The following is a 10556-nucleotide window of genomic DNA, read 5'->3' on the forward strand; positions in this document are numbered from 1 at the left end:
TAGAAATTACATTTCTTGGTAACTTTCTTAATGTAAGATGAATGGATATGCATAGAAATAGTGTTGCAAAGAAGGACAGTAGTAAAATCAGTAGGTTCAGTAATTTAGAGAAGTGGATAGAGGAAAGGATAGAGGGCCTGTGTGATGGCTATAAAAACTGACAGACTTGGCACAGCCTTTACTTTTTTCACCCACTCCCCCAACTGTATGGTGTCATGGAGGTGTTAGGATTATTGTATCAGTGGCCTTGGGTAAGATGGAACTACTATGAAATGGCTGCAAGACTGGGGGAAAGATGTCCCCCTGCTGTGTGTGGGCCTGGTAAATATGGTTGGACATTTGCTAGCTGTAAGGCATTTTAAGTTTGCAATCAGCTTAGACACATGCATATACAGTACAGTCTATCGCACACACACACACTTGACAAACACTTCACATTAACGTTTTCTGACAAGGTCAGGATGGTGACTGTAAGGATGTGTCAGCGTGTAGGGGTGAATGTGCACTGGCAGAGAATGAGGAGTGAAAGATGAACAAGCACATGGGTTTGACCACATAACAGCCAACTGTACACATGAGATCTAAGGTCAGCGGAAAACTAGATGTCACGACTGCTTACTGCCATTATCTAACCACTCACACTGAATTTCACATTCATCTGAAAGTGCATGACAAATACAGTATGTCATGATTAGTTATGGAATCTATAGTTGATCAACGAGAAAATGTCATTGATAAAACTGATAATTTTTATATTATATTATATATATATATACACACACACAAAAACAGGAGACAGGAGCATCTATACCACCTACTCTTTCCTCCAGTCTCTCTGTAGGTTTTGTCTATGTCTCTATCCGACCTTGTCACTGCCTTATCTTTGTAAAGACCAGGCAGGAACAGGAAACAAGAATCACTGTCGGGAAAACAGCCAGCAAGAGTGCTGGTACAGCAAGTACAATAAGAGCATGCAGTCTGCCTCTGAAACACACAGACAAAAAATACAAATCAAAATCAGCCCCTGTGTGCAGAGCAGCCCACCTGTTTCCACTGCCTGACCTCATGTAATGACATCAGAGGCTAAAATGAAGTGTACAACAGACTATCTGGACTGAAACTACTGTAACCACTGTCAAATAACGACTAGATGTTGTTATGACAGTCCTACTTAAGGCTGCCTAATTACCAGTGTTACTACTATGTATTTACGTTTGTAGGTGTAATTTAGGTTTACCTTAGGAATGCTGAGCTCTCTACTGCATATGTGGCCATTTTTCTTCACTTCCTCATTAAACCATATTTTTTCCACAATCTGTCCACATTCAACAGCAGCGTGTTAGACTGGTGAAAAGAGACAGAGATATAGCCACTACAGCGTAACAACTCATTCACCTAGCTGTCCAACTTTCCATACAACTAGTCAAACAATGCTTTGTCTCTATGTGAGAGGCCAATCAGTTGGACAGTCTGTTAACGAGTCCAGGCATCTTAATGAGCTCCTCATCTCTCCATTTAGCCATTCATTCAGAACACACTCATACACAGAACAGTCAGTCAGTGGACTGTGGCCTCAATAAGTCCCATTGTTTCACTCAGCATCAGCTTTAGCTCTATGAAACTCCTCTCTCAGAATCAACCATCACATGCGACTAAGTTTGGCTCACAGTTTAGGGCAATGTGATCCATTTGAACTCTGTACTTCTCTCTGTTTGCATGTATTTTGTGCTATATCAATATAATCGGCTGTGTATATCACTATCATGAATCAATAACACTATTGTGTGACTGACACTGCAGCCATAGTCCCTGCTGAGAGCAGGAAACCACAGTAGGAAGTCAACCATCACACACACACACACACACACACACACACACACACACACAGGGTAGGAAAATCCATCAGGACATCTGAGAGGAAACAACATAAATATCTTCGGACAAACACATAAACACAGCTCAAAGTTTAGGAAGAAACTCGAAGGAAGTGAGGAATCTTTAGGACAGAGACACAAACAGGGAGACTGATAACGACCTAAAATAATCCACTTCTTCAAGACAGTGGCACGTAGAATGAGGGAAATAATACCTCTGAAGATAAAAGTGAGAGAAATAAAGAGATCTACGAGTAATTCTACTAATATCAGTAAAAACTTGAACCTGTGCACGTGTACAAATATGCACATGCAGACTTGTACAAAGACACTGAAGTACAAATGTTAAAGCAGAGATGAACGTCTTATCTGGATGGTATATAATCTCAAGCAGAGACAATCCAGTTTGTCTGGGACTAGACTAGTGAAGGCATCATGTCACTCGGTCAGTGTGAGCCTGTGTGTGTGTGTGTGTGTGGTGTGTGTGTGTGTGTGTGTGTGTGTGTGTGTGTGTGTGTGTGTGTGTGTGTGTGTGTGGGCGCGCATCCCTGCTAAAATAGCTTCAGTTCCAGCTGTTCTCTGGCCAATGGAATCAGGCTTAGCTATGTTGACATCATGGCTGATTCATAAAATGGGGTCTGGTGTGCAGATTGTAAAATGGCTGCTCTGTGGTATCCACACACGGAGCCGGCTCATTTCATTTATGAGCCGATGGCACCCCTAGCGGTGACTATGGGGCACTGTGCCATGTTACACTTCGTCATTGTAGGGGGAGGAGAGGAGATGACCGAGGCAGAACACACATGTGAGTAGACACATGCAAAACATACAAAAGCACATACAAACACACTTGTGGAGTGCTGACATTTTAACATCCACGTTTTATTGTCCCAGCTGCCTCTTTGTTATACAGTCATACAGAAAAAGGACCCTTTTGTGGAAGCAAATCACTACCATCCCTACTAACACACACACGCTTCTCTTTTCCTGGAACACCTCCCCCTCGTCTCCCCAACAGCTGCTTGGCACTGAGAGATGAGAAATAAGGGGGGGGGGGGTATCTTGTGTGTGTGTGTGTGTGTGTGTGTGTGTTTGTACAGCTATCTTTGTGAGGACAAGCAAGGGTTTTTAACCTTTGGAGTGAGGACCATTTTGCAAAGTGAGGACATTTAGGCCGGTCCTCACTTTATTTTCACTGTAATGGCCTCTAGAGTCTGTTTATATGCTTCTCTCAAAGTTTCAGAGAGGTCCTCAAAAAGATGCCAAAATCGAAAATGTGTGTGGATTTTCGGTGTGTGTACGTACTCTGAATACACACACTTTTTGCTCTCTATCGCCCTCTATTGACATAACCGATTTATTGCACAGGAGCAACTTTAACTAGAGAAAGACATGTCTCATGGTTTTTTAGGTAAAATAAAATACATATTATGAAATTTCATTTTGTTTTATTTTACTATCCCTTAGTTTTTAAATATTTAACAAGGTTATAATGTGTTTAACTCACTTATAACATTAAACTACTGTTTAATAGTAACATTAAACTGTAGAAGGATTTTCAGACTGCATGAGATCTATACAACGAAGGTTAAAATGAAGGGCAACTGGACTTGGTTGAAGCTTCAACCAAGTCTAGTTGCCCTTCATTTTAACCTTCGTTGGATAACTATGACCTGGATGACTGAGAATCTTCATAGACATCTGCATGAGATCTACTTTAAATATAAAATGCTCAATTTTTAAATTCCAAATTGATTTCCTCTTTGTGTATTGCCCATTAGTGAGAAATGTCTGTTATAAAGACATCATCACTTTTTTGCTGTAAGATGTTTCTTCCAATGCAGCAGCTTGTTATATAAATTTCACTTTTTATTGTAAGCCAGTCAGATGTGTATTGAGTTGAAACACATTTGTGACATGTCCCTGCTGAGTTGTAAGTTGCAAAAAATCCTGGTGATTTTGATACCCTCAGAGGATAATATTTTTTGCATATTTCTACTCCTAGTAAGTACTTATTTGTTATCAAAATGTAAGTAATTTGTGTTTTGAGTAAGATATATGTTATAGAATATCAATTGAATTAAAATATTGTTTCTTTTTAAATAAAAATATGAGTTTAAGCATGACACCTGCATCATCAATGCAGTAGCTGTATATTATGGTTCATTGCTGCAACACATCCTCATACCTAAATGACAAAATAGGTTTATTGTCAAGTGTCCCAAAATTACATACTGTATATGGCTGTTGGAAAGTCAAACGACACATTTGACTGTAACCCACAACAATACACATGCACATTTCCAGTATCAGCACAGAGAGGCTGCTGATCGGCCGGTGTCGTGCCAAGGTAGGTACCACAGATAGAAGGCGTTCCCCCGACAGTTGGAGCGCATGCATTCAGCTGTGAAGGAACTTCGAGTTCAACAAAGTAACTGATAAATATAACATGTAGATTGTTTATTTATCCTTTTAGTATTGTTGTTTTATCAAAAAGGTTTTGCAAAGCAAGCTAATGCATGGCTTCCAGATTTACATTTACATTATGTTGAACTTTATATTTATCTTATAGCAAAATTTTTTTGCAATAGTCTGACAATGATAAAACTGACCACGGATTTAATCACTTGCTCATCCATGTTACTGTTTGGAAGCTAGAACTAGACCCTAAAATGTGACACTGTAAAATCAAAATAAATGGAATCAGATTAACATCTGTGCATTATAGAGGGCGGATACGTTTTATGGCAGAATGCATGTCCAGCCTGGTAGGACCAGTACTGTAATCGCTTTGTGTGTATGAAAATTTATTTGCAATGCAATATTAAATGATTACGATACTAATCCCCTTCCCCTTTAAGGAGGGGGATTCTGAATAGTTTCCAATAATATCTAAAGGCTATCATTTGCAATGGAAACGTGGATTACAAGGACAAAATATTGTCTACAATGCTGCATTCATGTGTTTGCTGATCAACTAATTATTACTGTGATCTTGATTTTACAGTGTTGACTCCGTAGCTATTGGTAGGAGCATCTTCCTTAGAAAAGATTCATAAGGTCATAATGTGACTCATTGCCTTTACTGTACGCATACCGATCATGCTTACTGTCGCGCAAAGTATAGATAAACGTGGTCATTAGACATTTTTATTGTTTTTATTGTGGGCCTACAAAACCTCTGAGGCTCAGGCCTAACTGCAGGTTAATGCAGGCCTGCAAACAGTAACATGGATGACCAAGTGATCGACTCCATGGTCAGTTATAACATCGTCAGACTATACACTGAATTTATTTTTATACTTTTAAGTATTATTACTGTATTTTTAACTGTTTCCAACTGTATAAGCGGTGGACAGTATGTTACTGTAGATTTTCAATGCATTCTGGGAAAATATTACTCTAAATCTAAATACAGTAATATTAACAGACCGCGAAAACCACCACAAACCTCCATTTTGAAATGAAGGACTGTCATCGATTTGAGAATGTTTAGTTTGACACCAGATCTCAATTTTCCTTGCAGCTTTGACATTAGACTGTTCAGGACTGGACTGGATGCAATACGTTAGCGCTGATATTTTATGTGACATTTTACACAGACTCTTCAGTTGTAGCTCTGAATGTGGTGAGTGCAGTTCACTTGTATAAGACCAAATTTAACGTTACAAGAGGCTGTTGAGGGATTGCTGTGTCTGTCTGCTGACCCGGCAGCTGCTTCATAATTAATATCTGATAAGTGGTGAATCTTGAAACAAAAATTGCAGTAACATAACGTTAAGTTAATTGAACTTTCTATTTTATTTAATGGAGCTGTAAGTTTGGGTGTGGAATTAATGTTAACATTAAAGGGGCATTATGGAATTTCCAGCGGCCACTCATGTTGCGGTTTTAAGATTGCAACCAGGCGTGCGCTCGTACACGTGCTCGCTTGAACTCATGAGCGAATAGAATCCAAAACACAAATCACTTTCATAGAGAGATCTCGCAATAAACACAGAAACACCTCACCTAACCTTATCCCCAACCAGGTTTTTACTAGTCTATATGGCCAGTTATAGCTTCTCCAAAGAAGTAAGTATTTTCAGAGAAATCCATTTATACATTGATTGCTGACTGCCTACAACATTGTTAGACTCTCAACTTTAAAACAGATCTATTTATATGTATTAATATACACACCTTGAGAAAAACACCACCTACTTCAGAATCCTGATTGTGGATTTCAGCTCAGCGTTCAACACAATGTCCCCTAAGAAAATGATCAGCAAACTCAGCACTCTGGGTTTAAATACAACACTCTGCAACTGGATAGTGGACTTCTCACGAACGGGCCCCAGTCAGTTCGGATTGGCGGACTCACCTCCACAACTCTAGTGCTCAACACGGGAGCCCCCCAGGGCTGTGTGCTCAACCCCCTCCTGTTCACGCTGTACACCCACGACTGCATCCCCCGACATGGATGAGACTTCATATGGGGAGGAAATTCATAATCTTGTAGAGTGGTGCTCAGAGAACAACCTACCGCTCAACGTCAGCAAAACCAAGGAGCTGCTCATTGATTTTAGGAAGAAGGAGATAAAGACACACACTCCTGTCGGCATCAGTAGAGCTGAGGTGGAGCAGGTGAATAGTTTCAAGATCCTGGGAATCGGCATCACAGAGAACCTGACATGGTCGTCTCACATCTCCACTGGTGAAGAAAGCTAAGATACGACTGGATTTCTTGAGGAAGCTTAAGAAGACCAAATTCCCACGCCAAGTCCTTGTCAGCTTTTACAGGGGAGCAACAGAATGCATCCAGACTGGAAACGTCACTAACATGGGATGTGCACAGCCCAGGACCGGAGAGTTCTGCAGCGGGTGATTAAAACACTCAGAAGATCAACAGAAGATCATTGGTACCCATCTCCCGAGCATCAGTGATATCAGTGAGGTGAGGTGCCTGCAGAGCCCAAAGGATACTAAAGGACAGTTCCCACCTAGCCACAGCCTGTTCACCCTGCTGCCTTCTGGGAAGAGATATAGAAGTTTCTGCTGCTGCACCACCAGATTGCAGAGCAGCTTTCCCCCCCAAACTATCAGACTCTTAAACTCTAGTTCATCCTCAGCACTGCTCCAGTGATGATAGTTTATTTCTGTTGCCATTTTTATAATTAATTGTTTCCTGTCTGCTATGTAGCAGAAGGGAGTTATAAAACTCAATTTCACTCTACAACTTGTTATATTGTGAAAATAAAACCTACCTACCTACCTAAATGTTTGCTTTACTGAGAGAAAAAATGTGGTTTCTTGTTTATACATTCTTGATTCAATAACACATAATGTTAGCCTACAGAAGGCAGAAGCCATATGTTAGCTTGCTTTGCAAAACCTTGTTGATAAAACAACAATACTGAAAGGATAGATTAAACAATCCACGTTATATTTTTCATCTACTTTGGTGAACTCGAAGCTCCGCTGTCACCACTGAATGCTTACACTCCCGCAGGCAGGAAATACTTCCTTTCAGTGGTAACTAACGTTAACTTTGCACAACATCTGTCAGCTACTGAACCCAGTAGGTTATAGACAGTACCTGGCACACAGGTAATACATGTGCTGAAACTAAACAACAGTGACACAATAAACAATATGTGCATATATTGGTGCATTGTTGGGCGGCACGGTGGGCCAGTGGATAGCACTGATCTCACCCCGGTTGCAGCACTGAAAAACAAATGTGAACTAATAAAGCTGACTCTGCGCGAATTAACCCAGCAGATGCGACACCGGCTTACACAGGGATAGTAATAAAGTCAGTCTTGCGCAGAGGTGGACGGCCCCGCCTCACTGTCGTGTCAAATGAGAGGATGAAGAGGGACTATCCTTCTAGGCACGAGAAGAGAAAGAAGCTCAGTGAGAGTGAAGTGCAGGAACAGCAGGCAGGTAAACTTGTGTTCGCTCCTCTCAGAGTCTGATGTCAGCAGGTAACAGTAACAGTAGCCTAATGTTCAGTTAATGTGTAGCTGCTGTGAATTTCTGTCTGTCTGTCCTGCTAACCAGCTGAGAAGCGCAGCTCTTGTCTGTCGTGTCTTGGTTTCTTGCCAGACTGTGACAGAACAATGTTGAGTAAAAATACAACTATTTATTATGTTTGAAACGCAGACGGGCCACAGTGTTTATAAACTGCAGCTCGGAAAAGATGACCGCATTGCACGTGGAAATGCGTTCATATTCACGGCCTAAAAAATTTTATTCACGCATTCCAGCAATAAACATCTGTGAACCAGTCCAGACAGGATGTGAGGGCACTCCTCATACATCATTTTAAAACAAGACAGTGAAGTTTATTTCCAACTCTGGACTAATGCAAGATGGGAAGCAGTGGATTTGCATTACATTGACAAGGGCTTTGCTTAAGTTTGTCAGTGGAGTAAATTTGGGATCATCAGCCAGTACAAGAACAGACTCCAGCCAGTCAGCCCAGCTGATCCACATCCGGCCTCAGTCAGTGCGAGCACAGACCCGGTCCGGACGTCTTTAGCGGGTCCCACAGACCCAGGTGAAACACAGGCAGCCTCAGACATTACCAGCGCAGCCAGAGATGAACAGCCAGCATCAGACCCTAACGGAACAGTTGCTGCTTCACCAAATAACCCAGCAGACTGGCCCCCGGTCTTAACAGACTTCATGAGGACTGAGTTAGTGCGCAGAGGTCTGTTCAAAGCAGCTCTGGACTTTTCTAGAAGAGGTTTCTATTCAGGCTAATTAAAGAGGGAGGACTGTAGTGAGAGCATTGTTGTGTCAGGTGTGACTGTGCAGCAGCTCTGTTTTTGTCTGTGGCCGAGTGCTAACGTAGCTGCTAGAGCTTTGCAATATAAACATGTGAAAACTGAAGCCAACCTCGCTCTGTGTGGGACTGTGAGTTGCACTTTATCAGAGGTGCAGACGTTAACATGTGGATTTTTGATGAGATTGTGAATTGAGAAGTGTTTCAGTTAGTTTTGACCTCCTTGTCCAACACAACCCGTGCACATGCCCAAAGTCCAAAATGAGGTCGGTCTGAAGGGGGAAACTACTACAAGAGCAGAACACAGGCTAATCCTCCCACAGTATAGGAAATATCCACTTGTACTCTTCCTTATTGTGATTCACTGTAACTTATAATGCTGTCTGGAGTGAATTTAAAAATAAATACTGTGTATAGATTTTGATGTGTAGTACTTTTGATTACTTAAGTATATTTTAAAACCAGGTACTTTTTTACTTTTACTTGAGTAACTTTTTTATGTGGTATCTGCATTTTTACTTAAGTAGGAAAATCGAGTACTTCTTCCACCACTGTATTTACAGCAATAAGCCAAAATATTACATTCAGGCATCATGCCCACAACATGGGACTTACATAAGTTTGCATTAAGTTAGTCAACTCTTATAATTTCACAGCACAAACGCCCACTTGCTCATCACTCTCTCAAGATAATTAATCAACATCCAACACTACGGAATAACGTTAATAAAAACACATGCTTACCTTTCTGTTAATTAAACATCTATATAGCCTCAGCATCCTCTCCCCTGCTTCTTGTTCTGGCAGCTCCGTGTCCATTTAAATAAAGCACTTTTAAATCATCTATTAACTTTCTCCTCCACCAGTATCTCTCCCTGATTTAAAGTTCTGTCCATCATCCTGTCCGGTCCTCACGCTGCTCACGTCTGCTTGCAGGTGCAGCTGCGCGTTAGCATCGCTGCTAACGTAACTTTAACCTTCACTAGCTTTGCTTTGCTCCGAATTTGATTGTTTTATGGCGATTTAATAAGTTAATAAGCTCATGTGCACAAAACGCCAAAGCTTCAATTGATTAACGTATCTCCCCCCCCCCCCCTCGCTCCCCCTCCCTCTCTCGGTCCACGTAAGTGGACTGGGCGCGTTCCATTTCTGTTTGGGCCGTCTGCCGTAAGATGGCTTGATTCCATTTCAAATTTCTGCCAGTCGGCCGTGAAATGAATCCAAAGGCCACTATTTCTGTTGAGAAAGGGTGTTTTACAGCCTGTGATTGTAAAATATGATGGTGCTCATTTAATTGTATATTTCTAACAATATCTGGCTGAGGATATTTACTTATAAAATCACTTTTGCTAAGAGAAGGGGTCATCAAACTGGACTTTTATTCCCTTATGTAATCCCTGCACTTGTCACATATACCATATATATATATTATATACATACATATATCACATATCATCAGAATGGGCTTTTTATTGTGCATTCAGCCCCCACGTCACATTTCATTTCTTATCTTTATATATTTTCTACACATAATTTATTTGTCCATAGCAAATCCTATAATTAATTTGTAATGTCAATATTTCATTTCTGTTTTATTTCCCATTTAAAAATAATTTATTCTGTATCTCATGTTATTACCTTTTATTTTTATTATTCTGTGTTATGCTTACTCTAGCTAACAGAACAGATTATAATTGTCATGCTGATATAAAATCTTAAAACCAAGAATAAATACATTTACAACCCATCTTCAGGGTTGTGTAATAGTAGTCTATGCAGTATTGGATGACCTGTAAATAAGAACGAGTTGGTCTTTTAGCCATAACCCAGCACTTCAGGCCTTCTTTCAAGCCTCAGATTCGGCATCTATCAGACCTGTTTTTTTGCTGAGCTATTGAGCTAGGCTAATG

The sequence above is a fragment of the Micropterus salmoides genome, unplaced genomic scaffold, assembly GCF_014851395.1.
Source record: "Micropterus salmoides isolate LMB-PRFRI ecotype aquatic unplaced genomic scaffold, ASM1485139v1 Ms_hic_scaffold_5, whole genome shotgun sequence".
Lineage (NCBI taxonomy): Eukaryota > Metazoa > Chordata > Actinopteri > Centrarchiformes > Centrarchidae > Micropterus > Micropterus salmoides.